The following is a 27,701-nucleotide window of genomic DNA, read 5'->3' on the forward strand; positions in this document are numbered from 1 at the left end:
CTTGCTTTCACCCTTTCATTTATGAACTGCAGGGTTTCTTGTGCCAAGTCTGTAGTTAAGCTGCTCATTCTCTGGGAAACAAATGTGTTGTCTTTATATTCAACAAGGTGCCTGGAACACTTTGGGGAGCCACAATTACTGCAGTATAGTTCCACACATTGCTAACAGTGCTCATTTCCCAGCCAGCCATTCTGACACATCAGTTACATTCTACAGTGTTCTCCTCTCACTTTTCTTTCTTGGTTTGTTTTTTTTTTTCTTTCTTTCTTTTCCATACAAAAAAAGAGAAGAGCATGGTGCCAGATGGAGCAAACTGCTGGGTTTACAGTCTGCTTAGCAGCACGAGCAGCCTCCCTGACAATGAGCCCAGTGAGAGGAAGCATTTCACAGTAACACCATTAGCCATGACTTGGTCTGAACTTCCAGATGCTCGCCTCCAAAGGCTGATTTTTTTCTTTCTTTTTCACAGAATCACAGAATCACCAAGGTTGGAAAAGACCTCAAGGATCATCAAGTCCAACCTGTCACCACATGACTAAACCATGGCAGCAAGTGCCACATCCAATTCCCTCTTGAACACCTCCAGGGATGGGGACTCCACCACCTCCCTTGGCAGCACATTCCAGTGGCTAACAACTCTCTCTGGGAAGAACTTTCTGCTCACCTCCAGCCTAAACTTCCCCTGGCACAGATTGAGACTGTGTCCTCTTGTTCTGGTGCTGGGTCCTGTTTTTAATATGGAAATCTCTGAGAAGTCTGTCCTGCCAAATGCATCCTGCTATAACTTGGAATTTTCACAGAAAGTCTGTTGTGACCTCTAAGTGCCAGTGGTTGTTGATGAAGGCCATTCAGGAACACTAAGTGATGGATGTAGCTGTTCACACTCCAGGCATCTCTAGTTGGAAGATGGTTTGTTGGGAAGTCCTCTTGCTAAATAGCAATGCTGCTTAACTATCTTTTGTTTTAGATGGGATATTAGAAGAAAATTCTTCACTGAAAGGGGTCTCAAAGGCTGGAACAGGCTCCCCAGGGAGGTGTTTGAATCCCCATCCCTGGAGGTGTTTCAAAGAGGCAGAGATGTGGTGCTGGTTTAGCTCCAGGCAAGGTGGAGTTAGAGAATGGTTGGGCTGGGTGATCTTAAAGGGCTTTTCCAGCTGAAAAGATTCTGTGCTTCTGTGATTTCTGTTATAATTTGTTATAAATGAAGCCATGGCTTTACTTTTGTTGTTGTTGTTGTTGTTGTTGTTTTTCCTTCAGTCCTTAAATCCAGTTTTGCTCCCGTAGAAAATAAACCCAAATGTCAACATCTTTTGGCCTTCCATAAAGCACAGTTTATTTTTCTCCATTTAATATTGTAAGAGACAATGCCCTGGTTCAGTAATGCATTGCTGCTTTCCTCTGCTGCTTGTCATGTTCATAGAATCATAGAATCAATAAGGTTGGAAAAGACCTCAAAGGTCATAGAATCATAGAATCAGTCAGGGTTGGAAGGGACCACAAGGATCATCTAGTTCCAACCCCCCTGCCATGGGCAGGGACACCTCACACTAGATCAGGCTGGCCAGAGCCTCATCCAGCCTGGGCTTAAACACCTCCAGGGATGGGGCCTCAACCACCTTCTTGGACAACTCATTCCAGGGCTTCACCACTCTCATGGTGAAGAACTTCTTCCTCACATCCAGTCTCAATCTCCCCACCTCCAACTTCATTCCATTCCCCCTAGTCCTATCACTACCTGAGATCCTGAGAATTCCCTCCCCAGCCTTCTTGTAGGCCCCTTGCAGATACTGGAAGGCCACAATAAGGTCACCAATAAGATCAAGTCCAACCTGTCACCCAAAACCTCATGACTACTAAACCATGTGTTGGTTGTCTCTTGTCTTTCACTTCCATTGCAGATTAGTTTGGGCAAGAGCCAGATGCTTGCTCTTTGCTTGCTGCCCAGCACAATGAAGCGGCAGACTGGCAAAGCCAGCTCTGGTGTGTGTTTATGTGGAAATAGCCAAATCTGGGCAGTTTTTATTCCTGGCAAAGCATATTTCTGCAGTTATTATTTATCCTCATGTGCTTTGCATAGTTTGCACAGGACACAGGTGACATGGGTAAGCATACAGAGACATTCATCTGCAATGCTACATAGTGAAGAAAAGGAAAGCTGTTGGGCCAAAATGAGCACCTTTATTGCAAATGAATTCAAAAGGTTTTTAAAATAGATGGCATTTGAAAGTCTCTAGGCTGTTCTGAGAAGGAAACATAATCTACATACTCGTGAAATCCTTCTCTCAGCCAGTGTTTGGCAATAAAACACCCATTTGCAGGAATAGCATGGTTTTCCCTACTTACTGGAATGAAATGATTTCTTCAGTGTTAAATCATGGAGGTAGAAAACAAAATAAATTCAACTCTATGTGGTGTGGCTGCAAAGGAAAGAAACCAGAGCTGTTGAGAGAAGTTCGGAGAGGAGAGGTTCGGAGAGGTTCGGAGAGGTTCAGAGAGGTTCGGAGAGGAGAGGAGAGGAGAGGAGAGGAGAGGAGAAGAGAGGAGAGGAGAGGAGAGGAGAGGAGAGGAGAGGTTCGGAGAGGAGAGGTTCGGAGAGGAGAGGAGAGGAGAGGAGAGGTTCGGAGAGGAGAGGTTCGGAGAGGAGAGGAGAGGAGAGGTTCGGAGAGGAGAGGAGAGGAGAGGAGAGGAGAGGAGAGGAGAGGAGAGGAGAGGAGAGGAGAGGAGAGGAGAGGAGAGACCAAATTGGAATAGACCTTCAAGATCATCGTGTCCAACCTATCATCCAACACCACCCAACCAACTAAACCACGCAACCAAGCACCCTATCAAGTCTCCTCCTGAACACCTCCAATGATGGTGACTCCACCACCTCCCCAGGCAGCCCATTCCAATGGGCAATCACTCTCTCTGTGTAAAACTTCCTCCTAACCTCCAGCCTAAACCTCCCCCCTAAACCTCCCCTGGCACAGCCTGAGACTGTGTCCTCTTGTTCTGGTACTGGTTGCCTGGGAGAAGAGACCAACCTCTGCCTGTCTACAACCTCCCTTCAGGGAGTTGTAGAGAGCAATAAGGTCACCCCTGAGTCTCCTCTTCTCCAGGCTAAGCAACCCCAGCTCTCTCAGTCTCTCCTCATAGGGCTTGCGTTCCAAGCCCCTCACCAAGCTGGCCTTTGATGTGTGGGGAGAATAATGAAGTATGAAGTCAAGGTGGCCACTTGGACTATTTTTTTGTGTGTCTATGAATGTGTATCCACAGCCAAACACAAAGCCTCAGCTGATTCTGCAGAGGCTTGGGAGGGATTTTCTGTGATTGAAGGTGAAGCTTCCAGCAAAGAAAGTTTAAGGGCAAAAGCTACGCTTTGAAGGTTCCTGTGGGGAACATAGCAGAAGGTAAATAGCAACCATCCCTTTGTGCTCCTGAGTTAGCATTTTCCATTTATTTACTCAGGAACCAAATAAATAAACAGGAGCTATTTATTTGTTTTGCTTTGCTTTTCCTTAGCAAAATCCCCAGCTATTCAGGTTTTGCCCACGTGAGAAGTGAGGGAGCTTTTCCCCGGCTAATGTTCATTAGTGAACTAATTCCCCTCTCCACTCCTTAAGCATTCTCACATTTTAGGCAATCACTCTGTGTCTAATTTGTCCACTTTCCAAATCACTTTCCCAACTTTCACTGATGAAGTTCAATAGGTTGTAGGACCACCAGGACTGCCTCTGCCGGGGCATTAGGGGAGTGTTGTGTGTTTCAGCCTCCATAGCCTGCAGTAACTATTAGTTCTAATTGTTGAACGGTTGAACGCTTTGAAGGACAAACCTATGTCCTAAGGCTGTGGCCCTGATGAATGCAAGGGCTTCCTTCACTTGTCATTAGTAATTGAGGGTAAATTAATATTTACTAAGCAGAGTTTCACAGGAAAGGGAATGCATGAGAAAACTAAGGTGAAAAAAAGAGGAATGCCACAGGAGAAAATGTTGGTTCCTGTACCACTTTGAACTCAGCAGACAGCAATTAAAAAACAGCCAGTGGAAGTTTGGGATAAGCCTAATAGTCTTAGTACTTTGATTATTGTAACAATCATTTTCTCTCCTCTGGTACACAAACGTTTCAGATGCATAATAAATGCAATGAATGGGTGACACCCTGCCAGCTACAGCTGCTGATGTCCACAAAATGTAGCATTCTATTTATTTAACACATCTGTAAGTGCTACCCAGATAAAGGCTGCTGGACCAAAGTGTGACCTTTAAACAGCAGAGGTTGTTGTTGTATCATCTCTGGGTACATACACATGCACACTTTTGGTTGATGCTTCTTCAGTGGTTTCATTGAAGCCCTGAAGTGTTCCATATGTAAACTAAATACTTAATGCTGACTGAATTAAATCTGTAGTAGGCATTACTCAGTGCAAGGTCTTCCTAGCCACTTCCATCAGATGATTTTGGTTTGGAGTTCAGCTATTCAGTAATATCAAACGTAAGGAACTAAAACTGGCAGGGTGCCCACCCAAAAGGGCAGCAGAAGTGACCCTTTGATGGTTCCACAGGCTGCTTTTATCTTGGAATGAGATCAAATCCTAGATGACTGGGTTGACTCAAAGTCTTGACTCTCCTACCAAGCCTCTGTCACTCATCTTTGGTCCACACCATGCTTGCAGGAGCAGTTTTCTGCTGGTGGAATGACCTCTCCACCAGCTAGACACCAGCTTGGGTGCTTTTTCATGCTGAAACCTCATGGCACCAGGAGCTGAGCTAAAGAGTGATTACAGGGGACCTTCCATGTTCAGATTCAGCTTTTTTAGACAAGTTTCACAGCATGGACCTGGTGTATAACAGGGTGAGCTCCACTCCAGTGAAGAAAGGAAACTGTGCCCAGTGCTTTCCCCTAGTCCTTGCACTGTAATGAGCTAATACATCCCCAGCACTACAGACAACAAAGAATAGGCTCTTCTGCCTTAACTGAAGTGTCAGACACAGGGATGTTCTGGCTCTTGCCAGGCCCTCCATTTAGAAGTCTTTATGGTTGCATCCTAATATCCCTTGACAAATGCAGCAGGAGTTAGGATTGCAGCTTTATAGAAGTAAAAAGATGCTTTCAGATGAAATAAATCTCTCTGGCCAGTTAGACCAGATTTAGGACTGCTGTTGCTAAGGAAGCCACATGAAACACCCCTGCTGGAACTTAAAAGCCCCAAATTAAATGTCATTGTACAGCACATACATTGGATTCATCTGGCTAAAGTTCTTCAGAATAAAGAAGAGCCATTTTAAAAGGCATATACATATATTGGAGAAGAATTTGGGTTTCTTTTTTACATAGCTGGCATGACATGGACTCTTTAATGTGGAAACAACAAAAGTCACTGGTAAAACCGTGTGAAATCTCAGCTTAATCTTCATTAGTCATACAAATCTGTTCCTCATTTCAAGGCATTTCTGCTTTTAAGTTAAATGCTTTCACAGGTAGCCCTGCTAGAATTCCACTTCCAAACATGTGAAATCATGAAATACATACACACACACAAAATTTTGCATGGAATATATGACTCCTTGTGGAAGATACTCTCTAGAATAGAAAGAAGAGTACACAGTCACCCTCTACAGTGCCAGTGGTAACTCATCTGTCCTACTCTTCACCCAAACCAATGCTAAAAGGGAAGCAGGGAATTTTACACCTAGGTCACTGACAGCTCCCACACTGCCCTGCCTGAGCTGGATTCCTCACCTATCCAAAAGTCACTACGGTGTATGAATTTTCAAGAGGGGATTGGACATGGCACTTGGTGCCATGGTTTAGTCATGAAGTCTGTCGTGACAGGTTGGACTTGATGATCTTTGAGGTCTCTTCCAACCTTGGTGATTCTGTGATTTTTACCCTCCTGGGGTTGTAACTCTCTTTCTTTAAAAGGCAAAATATTCCCAAGTGTTTAATCCCACGAAATTAGCCCAATACAAAGGGGAAAGGCAAAAAAAACCCAACAACAACAAAAGAAACCCCCTCTCGTGTTAACTCCTGACACTGGGCTATACAGTTGCAAAGAAAGCATGTGTAACCGGGGGCTTTAAGAGCTCAGCTTCCCATTAACACCACTAACAGCACTGTAATTAGCAATGCAGTTTCGCTTTCTCCCTCCAGCAGAGCCTTGCTTGCATTCCTGCCCGCTGCAGGCTCAGCCTTGCAGAGGTTGGGGTTAGCAGCCAGCGAGATGCGTCCTCTCTTGGCGGAACTTAACACTTTATGGAAGATGTGGTCAAGATCCCGAGGAACTGTATTGATACCAGATGTAGTCTTGTCACTAAGTCTTAAACCAAGACTCTCATGAATCTGAAGTTTCCTCACCCCCCTTGCAAGGAAAAGAGTTTAAGTGAATTACTGCCGACGCTGTTAGCAGCAGCAGGTTTTATGTGCAAACAGACGTCATCAGGGGAAGATGTTAGACCAGAAACTACGTCCAAACACATTTTTACCAAATTAGGCAAGATGAAGCTGTCCTGCCTTAACGAAACGAGTGCTTGCATGAATATCTGGGTACCTCCAGTCAGAATTGGTCGTCCCCAACGTCGATGCTGCGTTGCCCGTCTGCGGACGACAAAGGCTCTGCCTTTCTAAACGTGAGTGCCGTACGTGTTGCAAAACAAAATAGAAGCAACTCTCGTCGGTGAAGGATTTCAATAAACTTTAATAACATCCACATGCACAATAAATATTTCTGGGCCCTCAAGCACTTATATTTCCTTTTGAACTTGTGAACAAAAATTGATTCAAGGTGACAAATTTGTAATCCATTATGAGGGCTCGAGCTGCCTTTACAGAAAAAAAAAGAGAGGAAACAAACCACTTCGTGGTATACCAGGGATGTTTTCTCCATGAGTAGGTTTGGAAAGGCAAAACAAAGAGAACAGCATCTAAAAGAAGTCAGCTGTAATTAAATAATTAAGTAGGGTCAACTCTAATATCAGAATATTTTTGTTTTGCAGCAAGTGCCACTTAATTAAGGAGCTCAAAGCCAACCAAATGATACAAACGCTGCCTTTGACTACCACAGCTGCCCTGGTAGCCACTCGGATTAAGCCAATCTATTAATTACATGCCCCAGATTAATTAAATCAAGGATGATCTTGGAATTAAATTTTCAAGCTGACAACACAAGTGCCGTGAGATTAAGTAGGAACATGTGTGCCTGTTTCTGAGCGCAGTGGCAAGGCACAGCTTCGCCATGAGAAGCTCAGATGCTGTAGTTTTGCGGCGCGTAACCGAAAACAACTGCTGCACGTGTGGGATCACAGCAAAAGGGGAGGGGTTTTTTTTCCCCTTTTCTTTTAATGCCATTTGGTGTGTTTACATATTTATTCCACACTTGTCTTGTAGTTTGTTTTTAAATCCTCTTCCCTTAAAATACAAACCACTGTAGGAGTGGATTCTGAAAGCAGAGATGACGGTTCTCTGAGCTCATGATGTTCACGGATTCATGGAATGCGTGGAAGGGACCTTAAAGATCATCCAATCCCAAATTCCCTACCATGGGCAGGGACATCTCTCACTAGCCCAGGTTGCTCATCCAACCTGGTCTTGAGCACCTGCTAGGAGAGGTTATTCATTAGCTCCCTGGGCAACCTGTTCCAGTGTCTCACCACCACCACTGGAAATATTTTCTTCCTAATCTCCAGTTTGAATCTGCCCTTCTCAAGCTTCAATTAATTCCCTCTCATCCTGCCACTACAAGCCCTTGTCACAAGTCCCTTCCCAGCTCTCCTGTAGCCCCCTTCAGGTACTGGAAAGCTGCTCTAAGGTCTCCCCAGAGCCTTCTCTTCTTCACAGTGAACAGCCCCAGCTCTCCCAGCCCTCTCCCATAGGAGAGGTTCTCCAGCCCTCTGATCATCCTCCTCTGGACCCGCTCCAGCAGCTCCATGTCCCTCTTATGCTGGGAGCACCAGAACTGGAGGCAGTGCTTCAGGTGGGGGTCTCATGAGAGAAAGGAGAAAAGGGTTGACTAAAGATACCAGCAACATGCCATGGGAATGGTAACTTCCAGCTCACCCCTCCTCTTCACTCTGCAGTGACATCAAGCTTGTGGTGTGTTGGGAGTAAAGTAAGGCTGACTCTGGCTGTGGCTTTGAGAAGGGACAGGTTCTGCCCTGCACTTGTTGGTTTATAAAGAAATAGCACCAAACCTGTGCTGAGGTGACTAGAATGGGTGCCTGTCAACACAGTAAGGTTTTGCTCAAAGGAGAGAGGAGGCTTTATGGGAAAAGTCACAAGAATTACAGGATGTTTGCCAGGTAAATGTCACTCACTGGCTTGCTTCACCCACTCTCTCCACGTGAAGGGCAGCCACAGCAGAGAGGGCTTCTCCTTTATCCCTGTTCTATGGTGTAATAACCAAAATAAAAAGAGCAAACAATCACAGAATATTTTTAACTAAATAAGGAGAGGTGCCACACAGTGGTGATCTGTAGGAAATGTATCCCTGCCCTATTCTGTAAGGCTTTGACTGGCCTGAGGTGAAACACAAGGAAAAGAGGCAACCCAGCAGTGATGTGTAGCTGGTAAGAGCTCAGAAAAGCATAGTAAAGTATGCAATAAGTAGGCAGTGATAGAAACCATTACAATGAGCCCTCCTTATATATCTGAAGCCAGATGCTGTTCCAAATTACATCACTGTAAATCCAGAATAGTTCCACTGAAGCCAATGAATCTGCTCCAGATGAGAGAAGAATTTTGCATGCAATCTCTTCACTTAGTTTACATCCAGATGTCCACAGTTCACTGCAGCTTTATTTATTTATGTATTTAAAGTGAAGAAAACACCTGAAATGATTCAGTGATCTCCAGCACAGTGTTTGGCTGATAAAGCTTCTCCATCAGGTGAGTCTCTGCCTGCCACATTAATGTGAGTTTATTGACTGCAATCAGCAGTTCAGGTTGAAAGTAGAACAGTAAACCATCTCTTACTTCAAATGTCATAAGTGGCTTGGAACCAGGGTTCAAAATGGGCTTCTTAGAATGCCTACCTGTTTTACAGAGCTGTTCAAGTATAGCAGATACTGCAGCACTTGAGGGCACATCCCAGCCCCCTGCCTTGCACATGGTGTGGGTTTGATTCTGCAAAACAACTACAGCATGTCTGCTCTTTAAGAGTATGTACATGAAAGATAGGCAATGGCAGGACTTCAGAGATGTCCAGACTCCCTTCCACATCACTTTGGTTGCACAGCAGAAAATGCATCACCACAGACTTCATTTAGTCTAGAGAAAATGGTCAGGACTAGAGTAGAGAGTACAGAAACTCAGGTACTTTCCCAGTCTATCTGCAGCATAGCTGCTGGTGAGTGATGGCACTTTCTGTGTAAGCTAACAAAATTCTTTCCCCCTTGATTTTCTCATGGAGAGACAACACATTGCAGGAAGTTATTTGCTTTGCATTAACCCAGCAGATGAGATAGTTAACTAGGAGCAGAGATACAGTAGGGGCATTTAAAGGCCTTACTTTAAACACAGTATCACAGAGTATCACAGTATCACAGTATAACTAAGGTTGGAAGAGACCTCAAGGATCATCGAGTCCAACCTGTCAACACAGACCCCATGACTAGACCATGGCACCAAGTGCCACATCCAATCTCCTCTTGAACACCTCCAGGGACGGTGACTCCACCACCTCCCTGGGCAGCACATTCCAATGACGAACGACTCGCTCGGTGAAGAACTTTCTCCTCACCTCGAGTCTAAACCTCCCCTGGCGCAGCTTGAGACTGTGTCCCCTAAAGGACACCTCTCACTCCAGCATCATTAAACACCCCTCTCTCCTGCATGATTGATTAATAATCAGATGTCTCCAAAGGTCTAAGTACAAAAATTGCAGGGGTGTTTCTCATCTCTTCCTCAAAGGAGTTCAGACTCGTGATTTTGTCCTCTCAAGACATAGGCTCATCATATGAACAGAGCTGTCTGAGCAAGAATCACCATTTCTAAGACCCACTCAGATACTAAAAAGTTCCTTTTTGCCCAAGAGTGCAGATGTGTTTGGATATGTACCTCAGAAATAGAAAACATGGGCAGGGCTTGGAGCAACCCAATCTAGTGGAAGGTGTCCCTGACCATGACAGGGTGTTGTAACTAGATGAACTTTAAGATCCTTTCCAACCCAAACCATTCCAGGCTTGTATGATTCCATGCATTAATGTGCACTCCTGACTCTTGGGCTGCAGGCTTCAAATACTTCCAGCTGACAGCCATTCACAGCAGGCATCAACCACCTTCTGCTCCCTGGTTTCCATGGTGAGAAAATTGATAACTGCAACCTAGGTAGGACCCTTGATGCACTTTGATAGGTGTCAGAGAAGGAGGGCTCCCATTCCAGCTGACTTCTGAGCATTCAATCAGGGGTTAAAGGGAATTATTTGGTCCATTTTCCTAGTGGTATTAAGTAGAGGTTGTTCCTCTTATCCCTGAACTACAAGACAGTTGCCTAAGCTAAATTTTCTGCAAGATATCCACCTTTATTATGGAGGTGTTGTGCAAGATGGAATTCAGAGAGCATTGTGCACAACTGCAGATATTAATCATGGGCTATTACTTTTTCTTCCCATTACTTGGCAGTTTGCACAGCTAATCCCCTTTGATTTGAAGGGAGGAGAATAGGACCTGCACAGCTTTGACAAGCAGCCATATAAATGCTGAACAGTTTTAAGTTTTACACTGAAAATTAACTGAATTTTGCAGTTGTTCAGCAAAGAATAAGACAATGCTTCTAGAAGTGTGACAAAGCCTTTTCTGGTGGTTCCATTAGACAAAACTAGAGAGGATTCTGAAGGCTCCCAAGCAAAAGCACAGCTACTTTGCTTTGTTCTGCAAAGTTGTGCTGTGGAGAGCATCATCTTTTTTTTGGCAACACGTGGTCATAACAGCTTACAGTGGGAGAAAACAATCTTGAGTGCTGCTGTTGAAACAGAAACCACTTGTGGTGTTGACTCCAGCTGGAATGCTGCTGGAGCCCTGCAACATCACCACCCGAGCAACACCTCCGCCTGTTGAGTTTCATCAGCCGTAAACATCAGCTTCAAACTGAGCCTCATCCTCTGTCAGAACAGTGATGCTGTTTTTCCTACTAGGCTACCAAGGAGAGGAAGCAAAGGTGAGGTAAGTGAAATGGTCTGCTTAAAAGTCTGTAAATGTCTTTTTTATTAGAATAAATACAAAGAATGAGCATGAGGCATGAGCCTTAAATCCCAGAGAGCCTGATGTAACTACCAGTGACAGCTGAGATGCATATGCTCGATTGTAAGATGTTCTTCAATAGCAGGAGAAAGCCCCAAAGTTCAAAGTTTGGAGAGTTATAAAAGTTAGAGAAGCCAGAAAGTCCTTCAGGGAAGAACTTCTAAATAGTTTAAGGGTATATTAGGAATGAGAATGCTGAAGGACAGAGCAGGGGAAAGAACAGCTCATGTTTGCAGCACATGGAAAACTCTCATTCTCTTAGGGAATATTTTAATCTTCCCTTTAAACAGCATTTTCTCCCCTTAGGTAACCTTGGGATAGTGTTTGTCTGGCTAAATATTTCACTGCACAGCTATTTCAGAGTTACCTTTCCCTGTGGATTACCTGCCTGACGAAAAAACCTCCCATTGACCTTGTGGCTAGAGGCAAGGGTGAAAAAAAACAACTGTAGGTAGCTTTATTTATATATCTATTTTTCTTTTCTGAGGCACACTGAGGTCGTCCATTTAAAGCAACTTAGTTCACATTTCAGGGCAAAAAAAAAAAAAGCTGCTTTATTTCCTTCCAGAGTTTTGTGCAGAGCCTCTACGTGTAAGTCCACCTGAAACTACATCTCCATTGACTCAAAGTTAACAGCTCGGCTGTCCAACCAGCGTGCCCAGAGTGCAGCGAAGTATTTGATGGTGCAGTAAGAGCCCTCAGCTGATCTTGGGCCATTTGTAGTTCGGTGTGTTTCAAAATTTTATGTCAAATTTCTGTGTGTTTTTGATTTTTTTATTTCAATTTTCTGTCTATTTAAATTTTTGCTTCAATTTCCTGTTTGTTGGAATTTTCATTGCAATTTCCTGTTTGTTTGAATTTTTGCTGCAATTTCCTGTTTGTTTGAATTTCTATTGCAATTTCCTGTTCGTTTGAATTTTTGCTGCAATTTCCTGTTTGTTTGAATTTCTATTGCAATTTCCTGTTTGTTTGAATTTTTGCTGCAATTTCCTGTTTGTTTGAATTTCTATTGCAATTTCCTGTTCGTTTGAATTTTTGCTGCAATTTCCTGTTCGTTTGAATTTTTGCTTCAGTTTCCTGTTCGTTTGAATTTTTACTTCAGTTTCCTGTTTGTTTGAATTTTTGCTTCAATTTCCTGTTCGTTTGAATTTTTGCTTCAATTTCCTGTTTGTTTGAATTTTTACTTCAGTTTCCTGTTCGTTTGAATTTTTGCTTCAATTTCCTGTTTGTTTGAATTTTTACTTCAGTTTCCTGTTTGTTTGAATTTTTGCTTCAATTTCCTGTTTGTTTGAATTTTTACTTCAGTTTCCTGTTTGTTTGAATTTTTGCTTCAATTTCCTGTTTGTTTGAATTCTTCTTTTAATGGTCTCTATGTTTAAATGTTAATTTTCTGCATGTTTGAATTTTTATTTCCATTTTCTGTTTGTTTTAATCTCTATTGCAATTTTCTCTATTTTTTAATTTCAATTTTCTATATATTGTAACTTTTATTGCAATTTTCTCCGTGTTTTAATTTTTTCATTTCAATTTTCTGTTTGTTTGCATTTTGATTTTCATTTTCTCTGTGTTTTAATTTTTTATTTCAATTTTCTGTATATTTTAACTTTTATTCCAATTTTCTCTGTGTTCTAATTTTTTATTTCAATTTTCTATATGTTTTAACTTTTCTTTCAATTTTCTCTGTGTTTTAATTTTTTTTTCATTTCAATTTTCTCTTTGTTTGCATTTTGATTTTAATTTTCTGTGTGTTTTAACTTTTAATTCCATTTTCTCTGTGTTTTAATTATTTTCATTTCAATTTTCTCTGTGTTTTAATTTTTTTAATTCAATTTTCTCTGTGTTTTTAATTTTTATTTCCATTTTCTCTTTGTTTTAACTTTTATTTCAATTTTCTCTCTGTTTTATTTATTTTTTTATTCCAATTTTCTGTTTACTTCAATTTTTTATTTCGATTTTTTGGGTATTTTTTAACTTTAATTTTCTCTGTGTTTTAATTTTTGTTTCCATTTTCTGTGTGTTTCCATTTTTATTTCCATTTTCTGTATACTTTAATTTTTTATAGTGATTTTCTGTGTGTTTTAATTTTCTACTTCAATTCTCTGTATACTTTAATTTTTATTTTCTGTGTTTTTTTTTTCCCTTCCTATTTCCATTTTTATTTTCATTTTCTCTATGCTTTAATTTTTCTTTCTGTTTTCTGTATGCTTTCATTTCCATTTCTGTCTGAAGGATATCTCTGGTGCTGGTGTTGCAGTTCAGCTGAAAGGCACACACACTCATTTTCTTCATGAAAGATCATGGAACCATTTAATTATCCTTTTTCTTTCCCTCCTAAAGGAAATTTGTCCAGATGAAGTCATCTGGCTGGCAAACTTGGCTTTGGGTCTGATTGATGAGGAGTATAACTGAGGTGCACAGCTATGTGCATCCATTTCATGGGCTCTGGAGTTCTAAATCTCTTTGGAGAGCACTGTGCCTGTTGCCTGGGACTGCTCATTTCCCCTCTTTTTTTCCTTAGTCTATGTGAATTGTTAATGCATCAGCTCAGTAATATGGAAGTATATAGCCAGGGCTGGCAAGTTAAGTCAGGCTTTTGGGGGTGAAGTGACACAAGATTCTTGTGGCTGGCCTTTGATTGCAGCTCTAAGGTGTTCAAACCCAGGGCGCTGCTGTTATTTCAGGCATGATCTTTTCAGGCATGGTCATTTCAGGTGGAGTAAGTTGGCTGCCCACTGGCAGGACAGGTGTCTAAGATATCACAACCCCTCCCAACAGTGTGGTAGGTGCATGTGCTTGGTGTATCTCCCAGGCAACCAGCACTAGAACAAGAGGACATAGTCTCAAGCTGTGCCGGGGAGGTATAGGCTGGATGTTAGGAAGAAGTTCTTCACGGTGAGAGAGATTTGCCATTGGAATGTGCTGCCCAGGGAGATGGTGGAGTCACCATCATTGGAGGTATTTAGGAAGAGACTGGATGGGGTGCTTGGTGCCATGGTTTAGTAGTCATAAGGTCTTGGGTGACAGGTTGGACTCAGTGATCTTGAAGGTCTCTTTCAACCTGGTTAATTCCATTTTATCCTGTACTCAGTCATCTTATCTGGAATATTGCATCCAGTTCTGGGCTCCCCAGTTCAAGAGGGACAAGAATCTATTGGAGAGAGTCTGACGGAGGGCTGCGAGGATGATGAAGGTATTGGAGCACTGTCCTATGAGGGGAGGCTGAGAGACCTGGGGCTGATTAGTCTGGAGAAGAGAAGACTGAGAGGGGGGGTTAATAAATGTTTATAAATACCGAAGGGCTGGGTGCCAAGAAGGAGGGGACAGGCTCTGCTCAGTTGCACCCTGTGATAGGACAAAGGGCAATGGATATAAACCATATCCAGCACAGGAGGTTCCACCTCAACATGAGGTTCCCCCTCTACTCAGCCCTGGTGAGACCCCACCTGGAGTACTGTGTCCAGTTCTGGAGCCCCTATTACAAGAGGGATGCGGAGGTGCTGGAAGGTGTCCAGTGAAGGGCCACAAGGATGATCAGAGGGCTGGAGCACCTCTCCTATGAGGACAGACTGAAGGAGTTGGGGCTGTTCAGTCTGGAGAAGAGAAGGCTCCGAGGTGACCTAATTGTGGCCTTCCAGTATCTGAAGGGGGCCTAGAGGAAGGCTGGGGAAGGACTTCTCAGGATCTCAGGTAGTGATAGGACTAGGGGGAATGGAATGAAGCTGGAGGTGGGGAGATTCAGGCTAGATGTGAGGAGGAGGTTCTTCACCACGAGGGTGGTGAAACCCTGGAATGTATTGTCCAGGGAGGTGGTCGAGGCCCCGTCCCTGGGGGTGTTTAAGCCCAGGCTGGATGAGGCTCTGGCCAGGCTGATGTAGTGTGGGGTGTCCCTGCCCATGGCAGGGGGGTTGGAACTGGATGATCCTTGTGGTCCCTTCCAACCCTGACTGATACTATGAAACTATGAGGAGGGACTTCTTCACTGTGAGGGTCACAGAGCACTATAACAGGCTGCCCAGAGGGGTTGTGGAGTCTCCTTCTCTGGTGACTTTCAAGACCCATCTGGATGTGTTCATCTGTGATCTGTGCTAGATTCTGTGGTCCTGCTCTGGCAGCGGGGGTTGGACTCAGTGATCTTCAGAGGTCCCTTCCAACCCTCAACATCCTGTGATCCTGTAAGTCACTCCTGACTCAGGCTAAGACAGACTCGTGCAAGGTGGAGGCAGATGGTGATTTGGAAGTCATGTATCACTGCTTGGTGGGATGACTTAGCCAGGCTAACAGATGCCTACACAAAAGGCCTTTCCTTTCCATCCCTGTTGGAAAGTGGCTGAGAAGTTAGTTTTTCCTACTTGAAAGTATCTATTGCTACAGCATGAAGCATTCCAGAGAACAGAACAGGCTTTTCCAGTTGCGAGAGACCTATAGTGGTCATCTCTCCTTACTTCCTGACTACTTCAGGGCTGAGTAAAAGATAAAATATGTTATAAAGACATCACCCAAGTGTCTCTTAAGCACTGACAGTCTTGGGCATCACCTACCACTGTAGGAAGCCTGTTTCAGTGTTTGACCACTCTCTCAGACAAGACATTCTTCTTACTGTCCAGTTTAAACCTCTCCTGGCATATTACCGAGCCATCCCCACACATCCCTCTGGAGATATTCAAGACCCATCTGGATGAGTTCCTGTGTGATCTGCTCTAGGTGATCCTGCTCTGGCAGGGGGATTGGACTGGATGTTCTCTCAAGGTCCCTTCCAGCCTCTAACATTCTGTGATTCCATGATCTTATCAATAGAAACCAGGGAGAAGAGATCAACCCCTCCCTCTCAGGAAGCTGTGGAGAACAAGGTCACCCTCAAGACAACCAGAGGTTTCCTGGTGCTTCGTCTAGCCAAACATATCAGTGCAAAGAATCCACCACAAGCTTTTCCTTACTGAGGATCTCCCAAATGCATTGTGTTGTAGGTTGGAACTTTTCACTAGAGGTATTTCCACGGGGAGCCTGCAACCAGAGCTTGCCATGAGATGATAGCAGCAAGGGGAACAGCTGTGAACAGACTGGAAGAGAATTTATGCATGTGACATTGCCTGCCCATATCTGGTGCATATTGCAATCATCATTCTTTGAATAATTGGTTTCCTTTCTACTCGACAGGCCTATCCATTATGAAAATTGTTATTGTTTCCAGGAGAATGCAAGTTGCTCTGAGTTTTGGGAAGCAAATTATAGCTATTGTTGCCAGTTGCTAAAATGCCTGCTGGGCAGGACTCTTTTATTCCATAAATAAAGAGTTTAAAACAGTAATTGTTGTTTGTTAGGTGGAACATATTTGAATCCCTTCTCCTTGCCTCCATAGAGGCAGGGGCTTTCAGTCAGCATTTTCTATTTCTAGCTGCTACCAGCATCTGCAAGATGAAAATGCTTTAGCAGGCAGGATATGAAAATGAGAGATACCAGAAGTTAGTGATGGAGTAGTTCATTTTGAACTGCTGTTATTTGCATCATCTGTGAGAAACAAATGTGGGGTTTGTAGAAGCCAAGACTGAAATTGAAGGGCAGACTCCTTCAAGTAGGAATGGGAGCATCCATCTCCTCTGGGCTGTTGGTAATGGATACTTGAGGGGCTTGGAACACAAGCCCTGTGAGGAGAGGCTGAGGGAGCTGGGGTTGCTTAGCCTGGAGAAGAGTAGGCTCAGGGGAGACCTTATTGCTCTCTACAACTCCCTGAAGGGAGGTTGTAGACAGGTGGGGGCTGGTTTCTTCTTCCAGGTAACCAGCACCAGAACAAGAGGACACAGTCTCAAGCTGCGCCAGGGGTGGTTCAGAGGTTCAGACTGGATGTTAGGAAGAAATTATACAGAGAGAGAGTGATTGGCTGTTGGAATGGGCTGCCTGGGGAGGTGGTGGAGTCACCATCATTGGAGGTGTTTAGGAGGAGACTTGGTTGCATGGTTTAGTTGATTAGGTGGTGCTGGATGATGGGTTGGGTGTGATGATCTTGAGGGTCTCTTCCAACCTGGTCTATTCTATTCTAGACTAGTCTAGTCTATTCCTAGATTATCAGTCCTGTGTGCAGCCATCTCTGTCTGATGGTAGTGGGAACTACCTAACATCTTTTGAGTAGTTTGGTACTTAGAGAATTCCTCTCAAACCCGCAAGCTTCTTGGACAGGTCTCTTGCCACAGTCTAAAGAAGTTTATTACACAGAAAGCGTGGTTTGACAGGCCTTTGCAGGTCTTAAAAGTATTTTCTACATTAAATGATTCTATGACTGTATGAAATGATCAGAGAGGGATCTGTAAAGCCTGGTGTTAGAGTTCTCCCTGCTGCGCTTCTGCCACTGAAGAGATGACATACGTGCTCGGCAAGTTGGTTTTAATTCCAGTGTACAATATCACTCCTGGAGCTTCTCACAGATTGCAGTGAAGCAACTGGGAGAGAATATGTCAGGAAAATATCAGGGGAAATGCATTTCTCTGTTGTTATTGGTATCAGCTGTTGGCAGTGTGAAATCCTCAGGGGATGCTGTACCCTCAAGGTCTCAGTCTGTATTATCACACACAACACACAGGTACATTACTCACACTGTCTTTCTTCCACACACACCGTGTGGCATTCGAATACCAATTAGCATTCTACATTAAGCAGGGGGCATCCTGGGGCTGCCATTATTTAATTATTTTAGAGTGCCATGCTGTCTGGTTCTACATCTAGCTGTTCAATTTACCTTGTGACATATTCTGTATGAAATGGTTACTGAAGGTGATCTTCCAGTTAAGCACCATCCCCGTGGGTAGCAGCACTGTCACGTGAATGACAGAAGCAGGTCTCACCATCTCCTGCTTGACCCTGCTCTTTCAGCAGGTGCTTCTGAATACTCACACTTCCCTTGCCTCATTTCTGTGTTTAGAATCAAAGAATAGTAGAACTGTCAAGGTTGGAAGAGAACTTTGAGATCACCAAGCCCAACAGCTCACCTAGAGCTCACAATTCCATCACTGCTGCCACTAAACCATGCCCCTGAGCACCACATCCACATTGTTTTTAAATCCCTCCAGGGATGGGGACTCTACCACCTCCCTGAGCAGCCTATTTCAGTGCTTGATAACCCCTTCTGTGAAGAATTTTTCCTTAAAATCCAACCTGAGCCTCCGTTGGCACAACTTGAGGCCATAAATTTCTTTGATCATGTCTCCTTTCAGTCTGGAGAAGAGAAGGCTCTGAAGAGACCTTATTGTGGCCTTCCAGTATCTGAAGAGGGCTACAAGAAAACTGGTGAGAGACTTTTTAGGGTGTTAGTGATAGGACTGGGGGGAATGGAATAAAACTAGAAATGGGTAGATTCAGGTTGGATGTTAGGAAGAAGTTCTTCCCCATGAGGGTGGTGAGACACTGGCACAGGTTGCTCAGGGTAGTAGTAGAAGCCTCATCCCTGGAGGCTTTTAAGACCAGGCTGGATGTGGTTGTGAGCAACCTGATCTAGTGTGAGGTGTCCCTGCCCATCTCAAGGGGGTTGGAACTAGATGATCCTTGAGGTCCCTTTCAACCCTAACAATTCTATGATCCTATTTGTTCATCTGGGGCCTCCTAGTTCTACTTTTCCTGCTTTCAAAACCCAAATTGCTTGAAGTAATTGAGCCCTGTACTGGTGCATCTTTTCCATTACCCCTCTCAGAACAGGAACATGAGGATCATATAGTACCTCTGAAGCTTCATCACAAGGATCAGTTTAGTACCTTTGAAGCTTCATCACAGGCTTCAGCTTTAGCAGGATCAGATTCATTACAGATGAGCCAGGCTGCAGCAACCTCTGGTTTTGCCCTTGTGCTGGGCTAGTAGCACCTGTGATGCACTACTTGCACATCAGAGCTACTACTGCAGATGGGCTTCTAGAGAAAATGACTCTGATAAAGCAAAGGGGAGAAGGTTTATGGAACAATACCACAGAGATGATGAATTGGCTCCTCTTGCTTGCACGAGAGAAATGTAATCTTTATTTAGAGATGGTCTCCACAGTCTTTTCCCTAAAGGACTTTTGCATGTAGCTCAGAAAAATTCTCAACAGCTGGCAGGGGAAAATGCCAGGGCTCAGTAGCACCTCTGAAAGATGGTCCTTCAGGGCATGTCTCTGCTGATGTCACAATTACCGAGTCTGTGCTCAGAGCAAGCTGGACCCTGTGCAGCTGCACCTTGGGCACCAGCATTACCAATGCATGTTGTGGTGAGGGTTGAAGGGGGCCACCCTACTCCAAAGATGCTGAGAGAGTTGGGATTGTTCAGCCCAAAAAGAATGAAAAAGTAGAATCCCACAGGTTAAATTTTTGCAGGACATAAATGCTTTCAACCCTTCTCCCTAGATATTTTCTGCACTTTGGCCTCTTTTAGTGATGGTGATAGTTAGCTCTCTATGACGGTGATAGTCACATGGATAGTCTCTGTGGTGATGGTGCTAGTCAGGTATCAGCTCTTTACTGAGCTTAGATTAAACCATTCCTGTAGGCTTCCTTGTACTCTCTCCTGTTTTGTATCATAGCAGAAAACCAAGGAAACAGGAGCACAAATATGTATGGGAAATAGAGTAGAGCTCCAAACACTCATTGACCTACAACTACCTGAAGGGAGGTTGTAGCCAGGAGGGGTTGGTCTCTTCTCCCAGGTAACCAGCACCAGAACAAGAGGACGCAGTCTCAAGCTGCACCAGGGGAGGTTTAGGCTGGAGGGGAAGAGAAAGTTCTTCACAGAGTTGTTAGCCATTGGAATGTGCTGCCCAGGGAGGTGGTGGAGTCACCATCCCTGGAGGTGTTCAAGAGGGGATTGGATGTGGCCCTTGGTGCCATGGTTTAGTCATGAGATCTGTGGTGACAGGTTGGACTTGATGATCTTTAAGGTCTCTTCCACCCTTGGTGATTCTGTGATTCTCTGATTCTGTGACCAGCTGCTTGAGGTATCTCTATCAGATACACAAAACCTGGTAGAGGATGGCAAGCCAGTTCACCTGGCAGCAGGCCCTATATTTGGGACACATTTGGGCATCAGGCAGTTCACCCTCAGCTTTGCCTCACCCTGAACCTTCTGGTGATGCTTCTCACTAAACTTAGAATTGTACTGAAAGCTGAGGTTGTGTTGTACAGTACAGTTGCTGTCCTTAATTTCTCATTCACATTTTCCTTTCTTCCCAGTGTGCTCTTTTGCCCGCTGTCTGTTTAATGTTTGCTTCTACTGCTGAGCCATTCCCTGCACGTTCACCTGAGAAATGCAAGCTCAGTGCTGTTTTAGTTGAAGATAAAAAAAAATAATCAGATATAAGTTTAGCAGACTTGAAACTGGGGATTCTGCTTCCCCAGCTGCATGAGCTGTACTAGAACTGAGAGCTGCGAGAGAAGCAATTGAGCAGAGAGCTCGGAGCTCGGAGCAAGACGCAATGTCCCTTTTCACCTTTTTGACTCTTTAAGCTTTTCTATCACCTCAGCGCTTCCCCCAGCTTGCCAGGGCATTTATATTTCACAAGTTCTCCCACAGAGTTATTTACTGAGCAATGTCTTCGCCGAGGACATTTCACTTGAAGTCATAACTGGAGACTTGTTGTTTTTACTATTCTGTAAAAGCCTTTTGTCCACTTTGTTTAGCATCACGAGCCTTTGCCTACAGTGAATTCCACTAGCACTACAACCCCAGTATCACAGCCAACAACTCACATTATACATGAGCCTTGAATAAGGCTGTGGACTAAGCCATGCAAAGAATCAGTGAGTGGTGTTCTTCCCTCCACCGCCTGCCAGCCTTATTTAAAAGCGGTGCCAGAGCCTTTTCCACTTCAACCCTATAAATACAGCCCTTTGAACATGTTCTGGTGTTGATTTGAAATTTAAACATTTCATTTAGCTTCCCATTAAGCCAAAATCTCTCAGGCTCCTCTGAAATGCAACATGCTCTGAGGCAGCTTTCCATCGTGAGAGAGAGTAACAACTAGAGCAGGAGACTCTTTTTCTTTTCCTCTAAATTGAGATTTGGAAATTATTTTAAATGGCATTGTTTAGTGTAGTGAGTAAGTAAGAGCACTAAAAGGATGGTTCTGCATTCAATATACTCTGGCAACTCCTGCTGTTTTTCTTTTTTTCCCCCCTGAATCACGAAAATGAAGTGCAGGATTGCTACTGATGGAAAAATGAGTGGTACCATGCACTGAGAGCCTGCATGGGATGAGTCTGCTGGAAACCCTGACAACTGGCAGCAAGAGCAAAAGAGGCACGCTTCTTCTGGGTCTTTGTGGAGGTAGAATAGAATAGGGTAGGGTAGGATAGGGTAGGGTAGAGTAGAGTAGAGTAGAGTAGAACAGAACAGAATAGAATAGAGTAGAATAGAATAGAATAGAATAGAATAGAATAGAATAGAATAGAATAGAATAGAATAGAATAGAATTAACCAGGTTGGAACAGATCTTTGAGATCATCAATTTCAACCTATCATCCAACACCATCTAATCTACTAAGCCATGGCACCAAGCGCCCCATCCAGTCTCTCCCAGTCTCCAGTGATGGGGACTCCACCACCTCCCTGGGCAGCATATTCCAATGGCCAATCTCTCTTTCTGGGAAGAACTTCTTCCTAACATCCAGCCTAAACCTCCCCTGGTGCAGCTTGAGACTGTATCCTCTTGTTCTGGTGCTGGTTGCCTGGGAGAAGAGAACAACCCCCACCTGGCTACAACCTCCCTTCAGGTAGTTGTAGAGAGCAAGAAGGTCTCCCCTGAGCCTCCTCTTCTCCAGGCTAAACAACCCCAGCTCCCTCAGCCTCTCCTCATAGAGCTGTGCTCAAGACCCCTCCCCAGCTTTGTTGCCCTTCTCTGGGCACCTTCCAGCAACTCAACATCTTTCCTAAACTGAGGGTACATCTGAAGAAGGGCACTGAAATCTGTGGAGGAGGAAGGTCTGAATAGCACAGAAGGAGCCAGGGCAGGAAGGGGATTCAGATCAAGGCCATGAGGCAGAGCAATGACCTTTGTCAGGTTTGCCTTCCTCCTGTGCCGTGCTCTTGTTCTTCATGAAACATTGAGCTTGGGCTGGTTTCAGTCCCAAATCCTACATCTCTCCTTTTTCTACTTTGCAACAGAGCCATCACAATTTGAAACCCCTCAGTCTTCGAGAGCAGACAGGAATTCCTTAACTGTAGCAGTCTGCTTTTCCAAAATGGCTCTTCATTTACAGCTGCCATTATTTGCCTAATTTCCCTATTCCCAGAACAATTTATATATCCATCTTGTGTGCCAAGACACAGTGACTGAGCAACTGCTCATGCTTTAATGAGTACAAATGAAATTAAAGACCTACATGCTGCATCTTGTTTCAAATTGTTTCGTGAGCAGGGACTGTGCCTTGCTGCACTGGGAGCCCTTCTGCCAACTCAAACCTAGCTCCCAGAGAATTTGGAGCTGCAGTGATAGGAACTCAAGCAAGAAAATGTGTAGGAAAATTACTGTTTGAAACATAAGAATGTGTAGTCACTGGGTAAGAGTCTGTTCTCTGTAGTGAGGAGCTCACTAGCAAGTGCTGGTAAATAATGAAGCCACACATCTCTGGGTTTATGTTGGGAAAAAATAGGGTTGGGGACATTTGTGCTATAAATTGCTCTGATTTAGGATATTTCTGCTACAAATAGCTCTGATTTAGGATATTTCTGCTATAAATTGCTCTGATTTAGGATATTTCTGCTACAAATAGCTCTGATTTAGGATATTTCTGCTATAAATTCTGTATCATAGTATCATAATATCATTCAGGGTTGGAAGGGACCACAAGGATCATCCAGTTGCAACCCCCCTGCCATGGGCAGGGATACCCCACACTAGATCAGGCTGGCCAGAGCCTCATCCAGCCTGGTCCCAAACTGACCTGATTTAGGATGTTTCTGCTACAAATATCTCTGATTAGGACATTTCTGCTACAAATTGTTCTGATTTAGGATATTTCTGCTCTAAATTGCTCTGATTTAGGACATTTCTGCTACAAATAGGTCTGATTTAGGACATTTCTGCTACAAATAGCTCTGATATAGGATATTTCTGCTATAAATTCTTCTGATTTAGGATATTTCTGCTATAATTAGCTCTGATTTAGGATATTTCTGCTACAAATTGCTCTGATTTAGGATATCTCTGCTACAAATTGCTCTGATTTAGGATATTTCTGCTACAAATAGCTCTGATTCAGGATATTTCTGTTACAAATAGCTCTGATTCAGGATATTTCTGCTATAATTAGCTCTGATTTCATTTACAGTGCTTCCAGACTGGAATTTGTTAAGAAGACTTCAGCTAAATTTGAGACACTTATAAAGCCTTTATGTCAGCTACCGCTTCTCACACAAATGCTTCTTCCATCTGTCCTTCAGAAATAGTTCTTGGAATGACCAAAAGAACCCCCAAATCCTTACAGATTTTAGCTAATTATAGAATTTTGTGGCAAGTATTTTGCACAGGGCTGTTCTTCAGCTTCACCCTGGAGAAATATTGGGAAGCCTTTGGACAATATTTCCCACAGAAATGGGTCAGAAACTGACCACTGCAACGGTAGTTGGTATGGAGAAAGAGAGCTCATCCACCCCTAAATGAATGGAAACCCTTCACTGCAAAGCAAGGATGGCCAACTTGGTTTGAAAGTCAGCTGTAGGTTGCTGAACTCCTACACCCAACTGCTCCTACACCCAGGAATAAAAACAAATATTGTTCTATCCCACTGGTGCTTGTTATAGTGAGTTCAGGAGTGGTTGGTAATTGTCTTGTAGTTGAATCATTGGCATGGAATCATTAGGGCTGAAAAGGACCTCTAAGCTCAAGCCCAGCCATCAACCTAACACAACCATGGCCATTAAACCATGTCCCAAAGTGCCATGTCTGCATGTTTCTTGAACACCTCCAGGAATGGTGACTCCACTACCTTCCTGGGCAGCCTCTTCCACTCCACCATAATATCCATCATAAACCTCCCTCGGTGCAGCTTGAGGCCATTTCCTCTCATCCTATCACTTGTACCTTGGGAGAAAGGACCAACCCCTACCTGACTCCAACCTCTTTTAAGGGAGTTGTAGGGAGCCAGAAGGTTTCCCTCAGCCTCCTCCAGACTAAACACCCCCAGTTCCCTCAGCTGCTTCTCACCAGATCTGTTCTCCAGACCTCTCCCCAGCTTTGTTGCCCTTCTCTGGCCATCCCCACTCAGGGTCCTGAGAAGCTGAGCTCAGCCCTCGCAGTTAGACCTGATACTAGAAGCTGCTTGGCCCTGTTTAATTTAGAGGTCAAAGTATTTTAATTTCTAATTAAAGCAGGAGAGGAAGGAGGGAGAAATGGGGAGGGGAATTTGTGGTAGATACCTTTCATGTTTTACAGGGTTTTTTTTCCTACTAGTACAGACCAGCTTGGTTGTTTTAGGATTGTGGAAGCTTGAGAATCACTGCTTTGCATGCAGATTACTCAATAAATTGCTCAGGTGGACTAAATGCATCCAAACATTGAAAGATATTGATGTGCATCTGGTGTAGGAGACCAAACATATCTAATCCCAAATATTTCAGAGCTCACCACAGCTGTCATCAGCAGTGACATTTCTATTCATGCAAACTGATTTGTAATTATCCAGTCAAGTCTAACCTGCTCACCCTCATGGGCAGCTTTCTCCTGCCAAAGAGCTAAGCCCCAACTGATCGCTCCCCTATGCTGCGGAGCTGGAAGCACACTGTGTGTTTTCCAACAGCCAGCCATGGGTGGACCTGGCGAACCCAGCCACTCAAATTAACAGAGCACATGACTTGAATCTGAGCATCCATCAGAGGAAAGTCCTCATTTTGAGAGCAAGTCATGGGCTGAGAAATCCCCTCGGCGCAGGGTCGCCTGCATGACTCCCCGGCGGGGTCACACGCGGGCGGTGGGCACACCTTTCCCCGCTCCCCCCCCTCCCCAGCCCCCCTTTCCCAGCAGCTGTCATGGGAATGATCAGCTGCCTATTACACGCATGCATGCACTTCCCTGCCTCACAGCACACAGCCGTGGTGTGCTCTGCTCTCAGGGAAGAATTTCCAGCCCCAGTTTGGAGCAGAAGGGCAGTGCCCCCTTTGCCAGGCAGCCCCTTGTGTCCGCCAGGCAATTAATTGAGTCATTTCCCCCTGCTTTGTTGAGGGCAGTGGGCAGGAAAGGGCAAAATCTGCCCTGTCAGTAGCCAATTTCTTGCAGGATGAATTGAGAAGCTCAACCAGCCCTCAGGGGTTACCGTGTTCACATGAGCATCAACAAACCATGGTCCACCAGGCTCCCCAGTCACCCCAAGCAGTGGAGAGCGGCGCTCGCTTCACGAGCTACTACCTCAGAGTAGCAAAATGCCTCCTATCCCTCATTTTTTCCCCCCACTATGACCTCCTTAGCAGTAATTCATGCCATATAAAGAGGAGGGGGCCTTGCAGGGGTAGTGTGTGTTTTGCAGTAACCTTCTGAGACGGAGCTGCTCAGAGGACGCGGCGCGCGCGGAGGCCCCCCGGTAATGAATTACAACTGAGAACAAAAATGGCTTGAGTGGGAACTTCTTTGGGAAGCAGCGAAAGGGGGATATTCCTTTCCTCCCTCAACCAAGATGTCCTGGGGGCCTACAAAACTTTGAAAAACAATCCCTTTGCATAAGGCAATTGCTGCTGAACTCAAATGGAAAACAGATAGAGGAGTACAGTAACGCAGATCTGCCCCTCCGAAAGGACGCGGCCCAAACGCGAGCGGCAGAGATCAAAGAGATCAGTTGGGCATCTCCAGTGGCAGGCGTGCACCCTGCCAGGTCTCTGCTGTCATGAAGTGTACTGGATGATGACCATGCCTCGTGGGATAAGGCCCATAAACTATCTTTAGTGTAGGAAATCGAGCAGAGCGTGTTGAAACTGCAAAACCAGATGATGTTTATGCTACTGCAAAGCCCTGTTCACGCGGCCTCACTCTTCTCTGTTCGTTTTTCTCCCCTTGATTTTTTTTCCCTCTTTTGGAAAGCAGTCACTTCATTGGCCTTTGAAGTGTTAGAAAATATGGCCAGGTGTGTGTCTTGCACTTACTGGATGACAGGACTTTGACTCTTCCAGGGATGGGAAATCGTTTGATTCCCCACCCTCTATTCACCATGCCATTTAAGTTACATCTGCATGAGCAGTCTCCGTGGTCAGTAGAGAGCCTTCTTTTCCCACATAAAGAGATTTAAAATCAAAGTAACCTTCCTAGGCACATATTTCTATGGACTTTAGAGTAACACTAAGCATTTTCTTTACTGGATAGCTGGGTTTCACATTGTTCTCTGGCTTCAGGAAGCTGCGAGGCAAAGACAAGGTAAAAATCATCTCAGCCCTGTACATTGTTCTGAGGTCATTTCCACAATGGTGCACGCAGCATTGACACAACCTGCTTTGCCAGGGACAGTGGGATTTGCAGGTGTGTGTGTGTGTTGCATGGCAGGTAAAATTGTAAAGTACAGCTGGAAATTCTATGTGCCTTCCACTTTTGCTTGGGGATGAAGTGCTCAAACTCTTTGAGTGCCTGACTACCTTTGTACATGCTTCTCCTAATGGTCAGGCTGCCAGCTCTGCAGATTAAAGGGATCTTCAAGAGCTCTGAGCTAACAAAACAGCACAGTCCTCCCCTAAAAAGGTTCAAATCTGGTGAAAATGGAACATTTGTGATCTTGGCTTTCCTCAGTATTTTGCTCTTAGTCCAGAGCTGGAAGAACGAGCAGAGCAAAGATCTCAGAGCCCGGAGCAACATGTGGTTTCTGTCTACCACGATAAGTGACAGAGCAGTCATGGCCTGTTCTTATCACCTTTGAAATTTGAAGGGTTTGACTTTGGTTCAAATGAATCTCTGGTTTTTGTAGGAAGGGTTTTTCTCAAAAGCAGTTGGCAAATCCTGCTGCAAAGCAAGATGGGAACACATGTTCTGGGGTTTCATCCTGGAGCCACGGACTTAGCCAGGTGCTTGAGGTTATCATTTGTGTAACAAGTATGAGTGATGTGTAGGGCTGATTTTGATGAAGCCCCAGAGCTGTTGAATTTTATCTGAAGAACCAGGTAGAGCTTTTTCTTATGGGACACCAGGAAGCTCTGGCCAGGCAGAGGTTTCCTCTGGTCGCCTAGTTGTATGGTGTCCAGAGAAGGGCCACGAGGATGAGCAGAGGGCTGGAGCACCTCTCCTGTGAGGACAGACTGAAGGAGTTGGGGCTGTTCAGTCTGGAGAAGAGAAGGCTCCCAAGTGACCTAATTGTGGCCTTCCAGTATCTGAAGGGGACCTACAGGAAGGCTGGGGAGGGACTGCTCAGGATCTCAGGGAGTGATAGGACTAGGGGGAATGGAATGAAGCTGGAGGTGGGGAGATTCAGGCTGGATGCGAGGAGGAGATTCTTCACCATGAGAGTGGTGAAACCCTGGAATGTGTTGTCCAGGGAGGTGGTCGAGGCCCCGTCCCTGGAGGTGTTTAAGGC

The sequence above is a fragment of the Melanerpes formicivorus genome, unplaced genomic scaffold (genome assembly GCF_026170545.1).
Source record: "Melanerpes formicivorus ecotype bairdi unplaced genomic scaffold, bMelFor1.0.p_v2 SCAF_18, whole genome shotgun sequence".
In the NCBI taxonomy this organism is placed as follows: Eukaryota; Metazoa; Chordata; class Aves; order Piciformes; family Picidae; genus Melanerpes; species Melanerpes formicivorus.